A 12,576-nucleotide genomic window follows, 5' to 3' on the forward strand; every position below is an offset into this window, starting at 1 on the left:
ATAGTATGCAGCAGCGTGTCCGTCATGAGCTTTAGAGGCATCACTGAAAATTTGGAGATGATTAGGATAATGAGATATTACTTCGGAGTACAAGTGTTTAATGAAAATCGGATTTGTAGTTGATTTGGGGTATTTTGTGAGGGTTAAGTTAATGGTAAGTGGTTGAATTGTCAATGGAGGAACAATTTACACTGACTTGTAGAGATCGATTTAGTTTATCCATATCAAAGTTAGAAGATTTTATTCGTTCTATAAGGGGAGTACTATTTTTAGTTGGTTTTGTAGAACCAATACTGGGATGGCAAATTTGGGAGAATACTGGGTGTTGTTTCTGTGCTGATATTTTCCATATATAGTTTAGGGATAGTTGTTGGCGTCTAATATATAGAGGTGGTTCTCTCGCTAAAACTTGTAAGCTACTAATAAGACTAGTTGTGAAGGCAACCAGTGCTAATCTCAAAGCTGTAGATTGTATGCTATTTAGTTTTTTTAAAGCAGTTTTGCTTGCAGCACCGTAAGATATGCAACCGTAATCTAATTTACTTCTAATAAGTGATTTGTAAAGGTTAATTATTGTTTTACAGTCGGCACCCCAAAATTTATCAGATAATATTTTAAGTATATTTTTTAACTGGTTTTGACATGTTTGTTGTAATTTATTAATATGCACATTCCAATTTAAGTTTTTATCGAAATATAGGCCTAAAAAACTTACTTCTATTGACTGCTTTATAGGTAAATCATTTAATGTTAAATTAATTGTATGGTGAGTGTTACTTTTACTAAAAATTACGGATTGAGTTTTTTCTGCAGAAAAATTGAATCCGGTCTGTAATGCCCAATTTTGAAGTCGATTTAACATAAGTAATATATTTGTTGCTGAAACTAGGTTATTAGATTTGGTGTAAATAACAATATCATCCGCGTAAATGCTAGCTTTAATAGGAGCTCTGATTACATTTATGATGCTATTAAAAGCCACTAAAAATAGGGTTGGACTTAAAATGGGTCATTGAGGGATTCCATTATCTAGCATTTTTGGAGAACTTGTGATTCCATTTATTCTAACTTGTATAGAACGATTACTTAAAAATTTTTTTATAAAAGCAAGCATGTTACCTTGAATTCCATAATTATTAAGTGTTGCTAATATAGAGTGTTTCCATGTCCTATGAAAATCCTGGGTTATGTCAAAAAATATTGCAATCAACTTCTGATTGTTTGCAAAGGCTTCATTGATCGAGGTTTGCAGTGAAATATGATTATCTAATGTAGACCGTCCCTTGCGAAAACCACTCTGAAATGGGGTAAGGACTTTTGTTTCTAAATACCATGTTAGACGGAGATTTAGAATTTTTTCCAGTATTTTGCACATGCTGCATGTGAGATAAATAGGACGGTATGATAAGGGTATATCTTTGGGCTTATTGGATTTAATAATGGGAATAGTTATTGCCTGAGACCAGAGTTTTGAAAATTTATGATTTAAAAAGCAGGTATTGAATAAATCTAACAATATTATTTTTGCTCTGAAAGGTAGGTGTTTTATGAATATTGGTGGAATATCATCTTGTCCTGGGGATGTATTTTTGGAGTTAACAATAGTTCTTCAATTCTAGTTCTTGAAGAGTTATGGAAGCATTTAATGGATCACCATATTCTTTATCAACGATTTCGAATGATTCTATATTTTGCTTATGTAATAATAATTGCGGCGTTATATTTTGGTCGCTAGAATTTTCTTGGTAAACTTCGGCTAAAGTTTCAGCAATAGCTTTTTTACAGGTGATGATCTCATTATTATATGTTAGTGCATTGATATGCCTAAAGGAGTTGGTAGCTTTAAGTTTCCGAATTTTAAACTAAATAACCTGTGAAGGTGTTGATGAATTTATGGATGATACGTAGTTTTTCCAGGTATCTTTTTTGCTTTCTTGATTCGGCTCTGAGTTTTTTAAAATTAAGTAAGTTTTCGTCTGTATTATGTTTTTTAAGTTTATTAAAGGCATGTTTACAAGATGAGAGGGCTTTTGCAATATCACTATTCCACCAAGGTACGGGTTGCCATTTACAGAGTTTTGTCTTTCCTATATTTTCTAAAGCTGCTTCTATAATATTATTTTTTAAAGAGGTGATATCATAGTTTCTATCCTTGCTTAAATGGAAGTTTTCAAGTTTATTATTGATATAGGATTGATAAGATGCCCAATTTGCATTTTTTTATTTCCAGGACTGATATATTGGGAAATCAAGGGGATGGATGTGATCTGATGTTATAGAAATTGGAAAGTGGTCACTATTATATAATGAGTTCAAAGGTTCCATGACAATGTAGTTGAGAGTGATTGACTGCATAAGGATATATCAATGGCTGAGAATAAGCTGTTATAAGAATTAAATCTAGTTGGATTCCCTGTATTAAGTAACAATAAATCAGAACAATCAATTAGGTTTTTCAAGAAGTTACCGTATTTATCAGTTTTGTGACTTCCCCATGCCGGGTGGTGGCAGTTCATATCTCCTAAAATTAATTTAGGATGTGGAATTTGGTCTATAAGATTATTTAATTCGTGCATATCTAGATTAGTAGGGTGTGGTAAATAAATGTTACATATGTTAATCTTTTTATGATAGGTAATAGAGACTGCTACAGCTTCAAGATAAGTACTTAGCGCGATCGGTTTAACTTCCAAATCAGCTCTGGTGAAAATAGCTACTCCACCACCAGCTTGTTGAGCTATTCGATTTTTTTGAAAACATTGAAAATTTATGTTATTTTGTTTGAAGTGGGTTTCTTGAAGACAAAGAATTAAAGGGGAAAGCTCGCCGATTAGTAGTTTTAACTGTTCATAATGGGTATAAAACCCAATTATGTTCCATTACACTATAAATTAATTAGTCATCCTTTGATTATCCTTCAACTAGTGATGATTCGTCAGTTTCGTCAGCTGAAGATGGGTTAGGGTTTATTTTTTTCTTTAGTCGGGTGATATTATTTCTTAACCTAGAATTTTGTGTGTAACAATAAACAAAATTAAGGATCTGAATTAGTTCCTCTGGTTCATTGGAGTAATCTTTAGAAGTTAATTCAGGGTTCAACTGAATTTTTTGTTATCTCTTTACGTAGGTATTATTAGGTTATTTTGTTAAAATTGTAAAAATAATACGAAAAGAAGTGCTACTCAGTTGAGATAATATTGTCAGCACTAACTAATGCACTTAAATGTGTAGTAGAGGAAAAAATATTAAATTATGATTTGTTTTTACCATTTAAAATGACTAAACAATGATTTCGGGACAGCTGATAACGTGGTAACGTGGTATGGTGGTAGATTTGACCGCTATCAGGGCCGAACTCCCTTATAGTAAATTAAAATTAATTTTATGGAAGTGTGGAAAACAAAACATTTGTTATGTTATGTTTATGTTAATGTTTTACTGTTAGATTAAATGAACTTTCATCAAGTAACGGTCGAATTGATCACATATATAGATATAAAATAACGATTTTAATTTTTTTTATAACTATTTCACACAAATAAATAGTTACATTCATGTGCTATGGTTATTTCAACATTTTAAGATATATGTTTGGTCTCATCACCTATTTAATTTAACATTTTTAAAAAATAAAAAGCTCATAATTCTAATGGAAACTAAACTAATTAATCAATTATTTCTAATAATAAACTCCATGTTTTAAAAATAATATTACCTAATCGATTTTATGATTAATAAATTAAAAATATCTTTACGAATGTCTATTTATTATCTATTTTTCTCTTACTTATACTGTATTTTTCTTGTTGAAATATTTGAATAAAAATGTTTCACTAAAAAACCTCTACTCTTCTTAAGTAATAAAAATTACGTAACGTTATAATCGTCACATGTTTGGTATTAATCTTCAAATGAATATTTTATTATATTATATTTTAATTTTATCTATTTGTTAACATTCTGTTAACAAATAACGGTCAGATCGCCAAGCGGGCTAGGCGGCCGATTCTCATTAGCTTCACTGTCGAATGGTTCAGTGGATGTGGTTTCGAGCCCCAGCTCGGTGTACAGAAAAATAAAAAAGGCTAACGCAACGGTTTAAAATTCTAGATGAACCTGCGACTTAGACTAGAATATGCTAGTGTTTGATCGGCCTATGGTGGAGCAGTACAGCAAGAGATAAGGGCTTACGGCTCGGTGATACTCCTCCATAGATCCCTACCGGAAAAGCGTGGCGCCTAAATATCGATATATGTATATATATATATATATATACATATATATATATATATATATATATATATATATATATATATATATATATATATATATATATATTATTATATATATATATTTTGTTTAACTATGTTGACTCTAAAAATAGCGCTCAAATTTTCTATCATCTTTATATACCTCCGTATAATACCTCCGGATAAAAAATTACAGTAATTATGCCAATATTACATGTCTATGTTTATTAATATCAATAAAATTGATTAAGCAGACAAAGTAAAAACCCACAAATTGGTACGAGATAATCTATTGACTTACTACTTACATGCCGATACAAGAATTATTAGTTAATGATTCGGGAAACATAGTTCAAACTATCCTGTATTGCTGATGATGGGTGATCTTCGGTTTTTATTGTAACTGTTTGATAATTTAGGGGGGAAGTTTCTTAGGGGAGAGATGTTAACAAATGAAATAGGAATAAGGTATTATGTGATTGTTTGTTAACCCTTAACTGGTGAGGTGCATAATATGTTGCGTACTTGGTGACGTGGTGCCTTAGCGGACCCCATTTTTGAAATAATGTTTATCGGATTATTTTTTTATAAATTGAATAATTGATTACATATTGTGTATTTACATATTACTTTAAACTACAAATACAACAATATTACATTTTAAAGAACTAACTTGATTATTAGATGATCATTTAACACATTCTGAATAAAACCCTTTATTTTGACAAACATATACTTTATTAGTAACTAAAACAAATTTGTTGAAAATTTTAACAGTTTAACTTAAAAAATGAAAGTATATTCTTATAAAAAAAGTTAAAAACAATTCTAAAAGATAATATTTATTAAGAAATGACACTTGATCTATTGGACCAAATTTATTGTTCACAACAATCCTTGCATATTTTTTCTGTACGTTCCGCACATATTGGCGTATTACAAAATTTACAAGAGAATATAGTTTTCTTGTCTTTGGACCTGGGACACTTTTCACAGCGTTTTCTTTTGTTTAAAATATTTTCATCCATAGCAATGGGCAACGGAATGTGCAAGACTTTTCCTATGGAAATTCGGAGTTCTCGTGACACCCGTGTGTTCTCGATTCTTTTAAGAAGTTGAGGTTTTACGAAGGAAAATGCAAGATCTTTGATAAACTGAAATCTAGATTTGTTTTCACTACTTTTTGTGCATCTATATAAAACATATGAATTCACCGAAGAAATGTTCAGGAGCTGCAAAAAAATCGCCATCGGCCACCTTCGAGTTCGTCTGCTTGTCGAAAAAGTAGCACATTTTTGGTCTAGACTATCAAGCCCACCTTTAGTGGAGTTATAAAAGGAAATTATTGCTTCTTTTCCAGTGTCAGCATCAGTAGCCTTGTTTTTATGCATAGAAGAAATTATTATAACTGCCTTATCCTTTTTTGGAACATAAGACAAAAGTGTTTTATTAAATGTAAATCCATATAAGGATGAGTTTTCAGCTCTAGTTTTTGACGGCAGGAATTCAATAGTTATCTCCCTTTTATTCTTTTTTAGCGTTCCAACGTAAGTTAACTTTTTCTCTAATAATTTATCAACAACTTGAATGGAGCTGAACCAGTTATCTGCAGTTATATTTCGATTAGAACCATAAATCGGTTTACATAACTGCAAAACAGCTTGAGTTGGAACTGATTTGCTTTTCATCTGTTGTTAGTTCTTGATAATCATTACCTCTTCCCGAATAAATATACGCGTTGAATAGATATGATGTACGTGCGTCACAAAAGGTCATAATTTTGATGCCATATTTATTAGGCTTATTGGGCATATATAAGCATTTGCAGACTCACTAGCCATTTTTCTACAAAAAACAGTAAGTACATAATTATCTACAAAATAAAAAAAATACACTTACGGTGATGTGGTGCGTTCACGTACCCCAGCAAATATTTAACACGAAATAAAAGTAAAATAATAATTCACACGACACTCTTCGCGCAACAGCTCTCATAAAACTGCTCGAACGAGGCATTCCTAAACGAGTCTGGCGATAGATAACCGTAACCTTGAGATATCACCAATATTTGGTATACTTTTTCCATTGTCAATTTGCCAAGCGTCGGCTTTTGAGGTTCTTTGATGTCGGTGCCGACCATTGGCGTGGAAATTAAGAAAAGGGATCAGTTATCAAACGCATATTTCAAGAAAAATCATATAATTTTTATTAATTTTTACATAATTATATTCAGGAAAATTTCTCAATTTTTGGGCAGAAATTGTTTAAACAATTTTTTAAACAAATTCAAAATATCACCTTTTGTGCTCCAAAAAATATTTTTTAGGTTTTTGGGTGACTCTAAATAAGATCTATGTCATTTTTCTCAAAAGTTAATAGTTTTGGAGATATAAGCGATTTAAAATCCGAAAAATGCGATACCTAATATGCATTTTCGAGGCTTGAAAAATATGTAAATGAGTATTTTTGAGATTCAAGAGTATCTAAACTAAAGTATCAACATTGATTTTGGTGAGAAATCGGAGCAATATTTTCCGTAGCAGAAAAAGGTGATCTTTTGAATTTGAATTGTTTCCGGCAAAAATGTCCGGCACCCTTCAACCTTCGATTTGTTTAAACGGGGCATTTTTGAATAGGACTCTTCAAAGGACAGAATCAGTTTTTTTTTCAAATGGGAGCGGGCTCACAACACCGAATAAATAACAAATTAATTCTTTCAAATTAAAGCTTGTTAATTTTAGTGATTTATAAGAATATTGGACTTATTATTTAGTTTTTACATAAACCATAATATTTTTTTACAATTATCTGTAAATAATGGCTCATTCTGTCAGAAAATTTTAAAACATTGTCTATCCAGCAATTAAGATAGTCAACTGAAATTTAATTTTTAAACACGGCCTACTGTTAATGCACAAACAGGGTGAATCTTCAATATTTTGCTTCGAGTTAGAGATATCTGAAAAAGTTATTTGGAAAAGATGTTCCAAATATTATTTTAACCCCACATAACAAAGTTTTATGTCAAAATTCGCACTTTTACTTTTTTCATTAATTGAAGAGCTTATTTCCAGTGTCTTAAATCCAAAATTTCGATTTTTTAAATTTTCTTTTTTTAAACTTTATAGATTTCTTCAAGTCTAGAATAAAGTTATATGTACCAAAACAACTTCTTATTTACCATTTAAAAGTGCATATGAAAATTGTAAAATTGTATAATTTGTATGTTAAATTTGTATGAAAATCTGTAATTTCATGGATTTCATTATATGGATGTAAGACACTTTGGAAATAAGCTCTTCAATTGTAGTCAGGATTCTAAAACGGACAGTTGGCTGTCCCGAGATGCATCTTTAGACAGCCAATTGTAGATTTAGGATCGAGATTACAAATAATACTGAAAAACTAAAATTGCGAATTTTGTCATGAAATTTGGTATGTGCGTTTACAATAAGTGGAACAACTTTTCCAAATAAGTTTTTCCGATTTCTCTAACGCGAAGCAAAATATCGAAAATTTACCCTGTTTGTGGATTCGCAGTAAGCCGCGTTTAAAATTTAAATTTCAGATGACTATCTTAAAAAAATGTGCACTAACAACATGTATGACTGTGCAAAATGTCAAATCTGTATGTATTTTAGTAGCTGATATATAGAGTTGTCTTCATCTTAAATGCGACACACTTGTATAATAATGAATACTAGTGTTCAAGATGCATCGCGATAGCTGTAAAGAAATTAATTAGAAGGACTGAAAAGAATCGTCAGTGTGCCTGTAAAATTGTAAACTGTTCGCTGAATAACGTCTTTTGCAGCAGTGTCAATCCTACCCAATTTTTTATTTGGTCGCTTTCGTTTTAAGGAATGATCTGTAACAGTGCCTAATTTAATAATTGTATATATCGTCTTATACCCGATTTTTGTTAATATATGAATTCTCGAAACAATTGCATTATCAGCCATCCCAATATTTTCTTTTTTTAAACACTCATACATATTTAAAACTATTCTTTGGGATTGTACGTGCAAATCTTTATTTTTTAATTCCGGGCTGTCATTAAAATCATTTTCATTATTTATTGATAACACAGAAGTTGATGCATCTTGATCATTCGTTTCAAACGGTCTCCAAAATGCCATTCTAGAAAAATATAATATTACTTACCTTATAAACTCCATACATACTCCGCCTGTGATATCTGCTTCCAAATAGGAATATTTTATGGTGTCACCGAGCCAGACACACAGGTGTTGATTACGATTTATCGCTTTGCGATGCGCTGTTGTCATAATGCATGACTTTAAAATTACTGAATGTAACTTTAATATAACATATTAATATATCTGCAATTTTTCATGTTTCCAGGTAAGGTATAAAATCAATGAAATTTGGAAAAAAATAATACAATTCTTGTAACCGTTTTTGAGAACTTGGATTCTTAAAAGATGTCTGATTTCTTAAAAGTCGATCATTATATCTATAAGAGTATTACCGCTAAATTCACCAACATGGCAACGTCAAGATAGATCGAATGTTCAAATTCTCTCCAGACTACAATGTTGCCGATATTCGAAAATTACTTAGAGCATAAGTAATATATAAACGTTCACGGTTGCTTTAATTCATTAGTGAAGAGTCCATGGAAATATTAGTACCTAGTTAATTAATTTATAGATATATTTTTTGGGAATATGTTCATATCATTTTTTAAGAGTGTCGTTCTTTGACTAGCAATTGAATAATAGCGGATAGAGAATATTTTTTAAATATAACCTTAGGAATTTTAGGAAATATGTCTGACAACCTTGATTTGAAAGGCGGTCTCTTTGATACCAGAATCAGACATGTTTATGTTGGAAAATTATTAGTGGATGTACTATAGAGGTGGGGTCGTGTATGGCACCACCTCACCAGTTCAGGGTTAAATGAATGTGATGTTTTATATTATTTAAATTATTAAAAGATATTTATATTTATTCAAAAGATATATTTTAGAAATGTGTGTTAATTTGTTGAAATTTTTTTATAATAAAATGACAGTTGTATGACAATGAATGAAATTAGATGTACAATTTTGTGGGTGTGCAATTTCTTTAACTTGTATATTTATTAAATTTTTTTGATAAAGTTAATTTGATTTCTGTTTTTTCAGAATGTTGTGATGTCAGATATGTTAAAATTATTAAAACTAAAACAATTAAGGATACTTAGGACACAAATTAAAAGGACAAAACACACATACATTTAAAAGGGGGCACTTGTTGGCACTACATCACTTTGTAGGAGAGGAACTGGTAAAAATTGAGTTTTTTTGTTGTCTACTAGACTTTTAAGAGGTAAATTTGACAAGCTAATGTAGGTTAAAGTGTGACAGTTCGTCTTCTATTTCTTAGTATTGTAACTAAATTTAACTAGTTTTTGAAGCAAATAGTTATTACTAAAATAGTAATTAATGTTTAATTAACATTAATTAAGATTAAGATTAATGTATTCATAACAAAGATTGTCTATGATACTAAGACATTTTTATTGACTTTTTCGACCTTTCAGCAGGATATCCATGCTTTTTTCAAAAAATATTATTGACTAACAAACATTTTATCAAAAGACATAAATAATAACGTTCAAAAGAGAAACTTTTGACTTTTGACCAACCGTGTAAAAGTTAGTTGCTAACAAGTATACAATTAAACATTAGAATTAAAAACTAATAAAATCATAGGAGAGAGCCACTAACTCACAACATTTAAAATGTCTATTAAAATGTAATATGTTGTTTGTTGATGTTGGTTTTTCATTTAAACAATAAGTTAATTATCCATTAATGTATTTTAAATAAAGTTAAAATGTATCTTGTTTAAATTTTTGACATCTTTTTGATTATTTTTATTGCCTTATTTTTTTATTTATATAGACTCTACGGGCTCCCCATTTTTCCTGTTATATTTAGTTTTTAAAATCTTAGTTTTGTCAAAATCAAATTTATATTTATTTTTCGTTTTTATGTTTTGTGAGTGCGGTTAAGTTTATTGTTATTATTATTGTATAAGTAAATTTAAAAGAAAATATGATGAGTTAGTTATTACCACAAAAGATACATTTCAGGTTGTGTAAAATACAGAAAAAGCCGAGTTCCTGGCAACTGGTGACTTTAAAAATATTTCATGTGTGAATATTAAGATAGTCAATGGCATTTTTCTGTCTGTAGTAAATAACCTTTCTTCAGGCAATGTTTTCTCTTTATATGTTGATGTATTAGACTTCAGTTGTAACCGTACCGAGTTTATTAAAATCGTTATCCAAGAATACCTTAGAGTTAGACTCTATGCACTGGAAAAAAAATGACTGAAAGGGCGTGAACGAACCAAATAATATCCTATTCAACAATTTTTTAATTATGTATAAAAAACGTAAACTGTTTTGTTAATATACCTAAATTCTTGTAATACATAATAGGTACATATAATAAATATTCAAATTCAAACACATTTTTTTGTCCTTTATCTTAAAATGTATTTACTAAAAAGTGTAACAATAAACTCGCAATATAGGTATTGTTTTTTGAAATTTTTTGGCATAAAACAATTGTTTTGCTTGCTTAGAATTTGCAAGTTGATAATGAAAGTACCAAATGTCATTATTCCATGATAAAAATAATCATAAATAAAGCTAACATAAACGATTTCCTTTATAATTTTCTTATATGCAGTCCAGTGTAATTTTCAAATTCTTGTCCCTTATTTTCTCGACGAAAAATAACCCCCTTATCATAGAGAGCTGGACCACTAGGTTATTTAATAAAACTCTGTGGCTATATCTGTTTAAAAATAACGTGTACATGACGTGTTTCGAATTTGACACAGTATGCAATACGGGGTAGAGTAATCACAGGTGTTACCACTGCTGACTGGACATTATTTACTCAATTATCTATATGCATATTCTATGAAAATGCAGAGGAAACGGCTGCATGCATTATTTGTAACTACAGCTTAATTACTTAGACAAAATGTATGGTTACAATAGCAAATTTACTAAGATGTAAATTAGAGCTGAAAGGTCAGATACTAGGACAAGTGATCGAGTTTAAATATCTAGGCATCACATTATTACGGAAAGCTCGATACTAAAGTGGAAGATCAAGTGAATAGAGCAAACAGACCCGCAGGCTGCCTGAATAAAACAATATGAACAAATGAAAATATCGGGAAAGAAACGAAAGGCAGAATTTATAAAACAGTTATCAAACCAATATTGACATACGCGGCACAAAACCTGACACAGAGAGGACAAAAAGGATGTTATAAACAGCAGAGATGAAAACCCTTAGAAAAATTGATGTTAAGACACTATGGGACAGAGCTATAAGTACAGATATACGACGTAAATGCAAGGCGAAGAAATCAAGAACTGGGTATGAAATAGAAGAGTAGAATGGAAGGATCATGTAAGCCGAATGACAACCAATAGAGTAGTAAAGACGGCAAGAGCAGTGGCGGCTTTTGTGGGTAGGCAGGATAGGCCGGGCCTACCCAATAATTTTAAGAGCTTCAAAATTGAAAAACATATATTCAAAAATTATGTTAATGCATGTAAATAACTTTTAAATGTACTAAATCACTCAATACATTAGCTTCAGTTAAAACAACTATGTTATTATATTACCACAGAAAGCATCGAATCGTATTAAGGCATTTTAAATATCATTAATAGGCCCGATCGGAACTGGCCAACCAAGCTCACGTAAGATCCCCGTACAAAAAGCGTTTGAAGTTATGCAGCTTGCCGAACAGCGATTATTGTTGTCGTGTTTATGCTTGCTGTTTAGGCACCAGACGATCGGGCCTACGGCGACCATCGTTGTCACTTGTAACGTAATTATCAAATTGTAATATAATTTTTTTTTTAAATTATGATAAAAAAATATGCAACATAATATATAATTGTAACATATTTTTAAACAAACAACACAATTGCAAATAAGTGCACGGTTGCCCAAATAAATTTAAAAAAATTCGTAAAATTCGAAGAAAAAAAATCACGTTTGCGTGATTTCTATATCGCCTGATTGTATGCAACTTATATATTGTGAGATTGTTTTATAACTGATACATAAAAATGACTGAAATTGATAGAAAAAAAAATTATTGTGAATGAAAGGCCTACTCCAACATTCCGCATTGACCAAAAAAATGGGAAAAAGGGTACTTTTAATTTCTCTTGGTATGATGTCTACAAATGGTTGTCTGGAAGTATTACGAAAAACAGACTATATTGTTGGCCGTGTTTATTATTTTCTAATAAGAAATGTGTATGGAATTGTGAA

Source organism: Diabrotica undecimpunctata, chromosome 2 (assembly GCF_040954645.1).
Source record: "Diabrotica undecimpunctata isolate CICGRU chromosome 2, icDiaUnde3, whole genome shotgun sequence".
Lineage (NCBI taxonomy): Eukaryota > Metazoa > Arthropoda > Insecta > Coleoptera > Chrysomelidae > Diabrotica > Diabrotica undecimpunctata.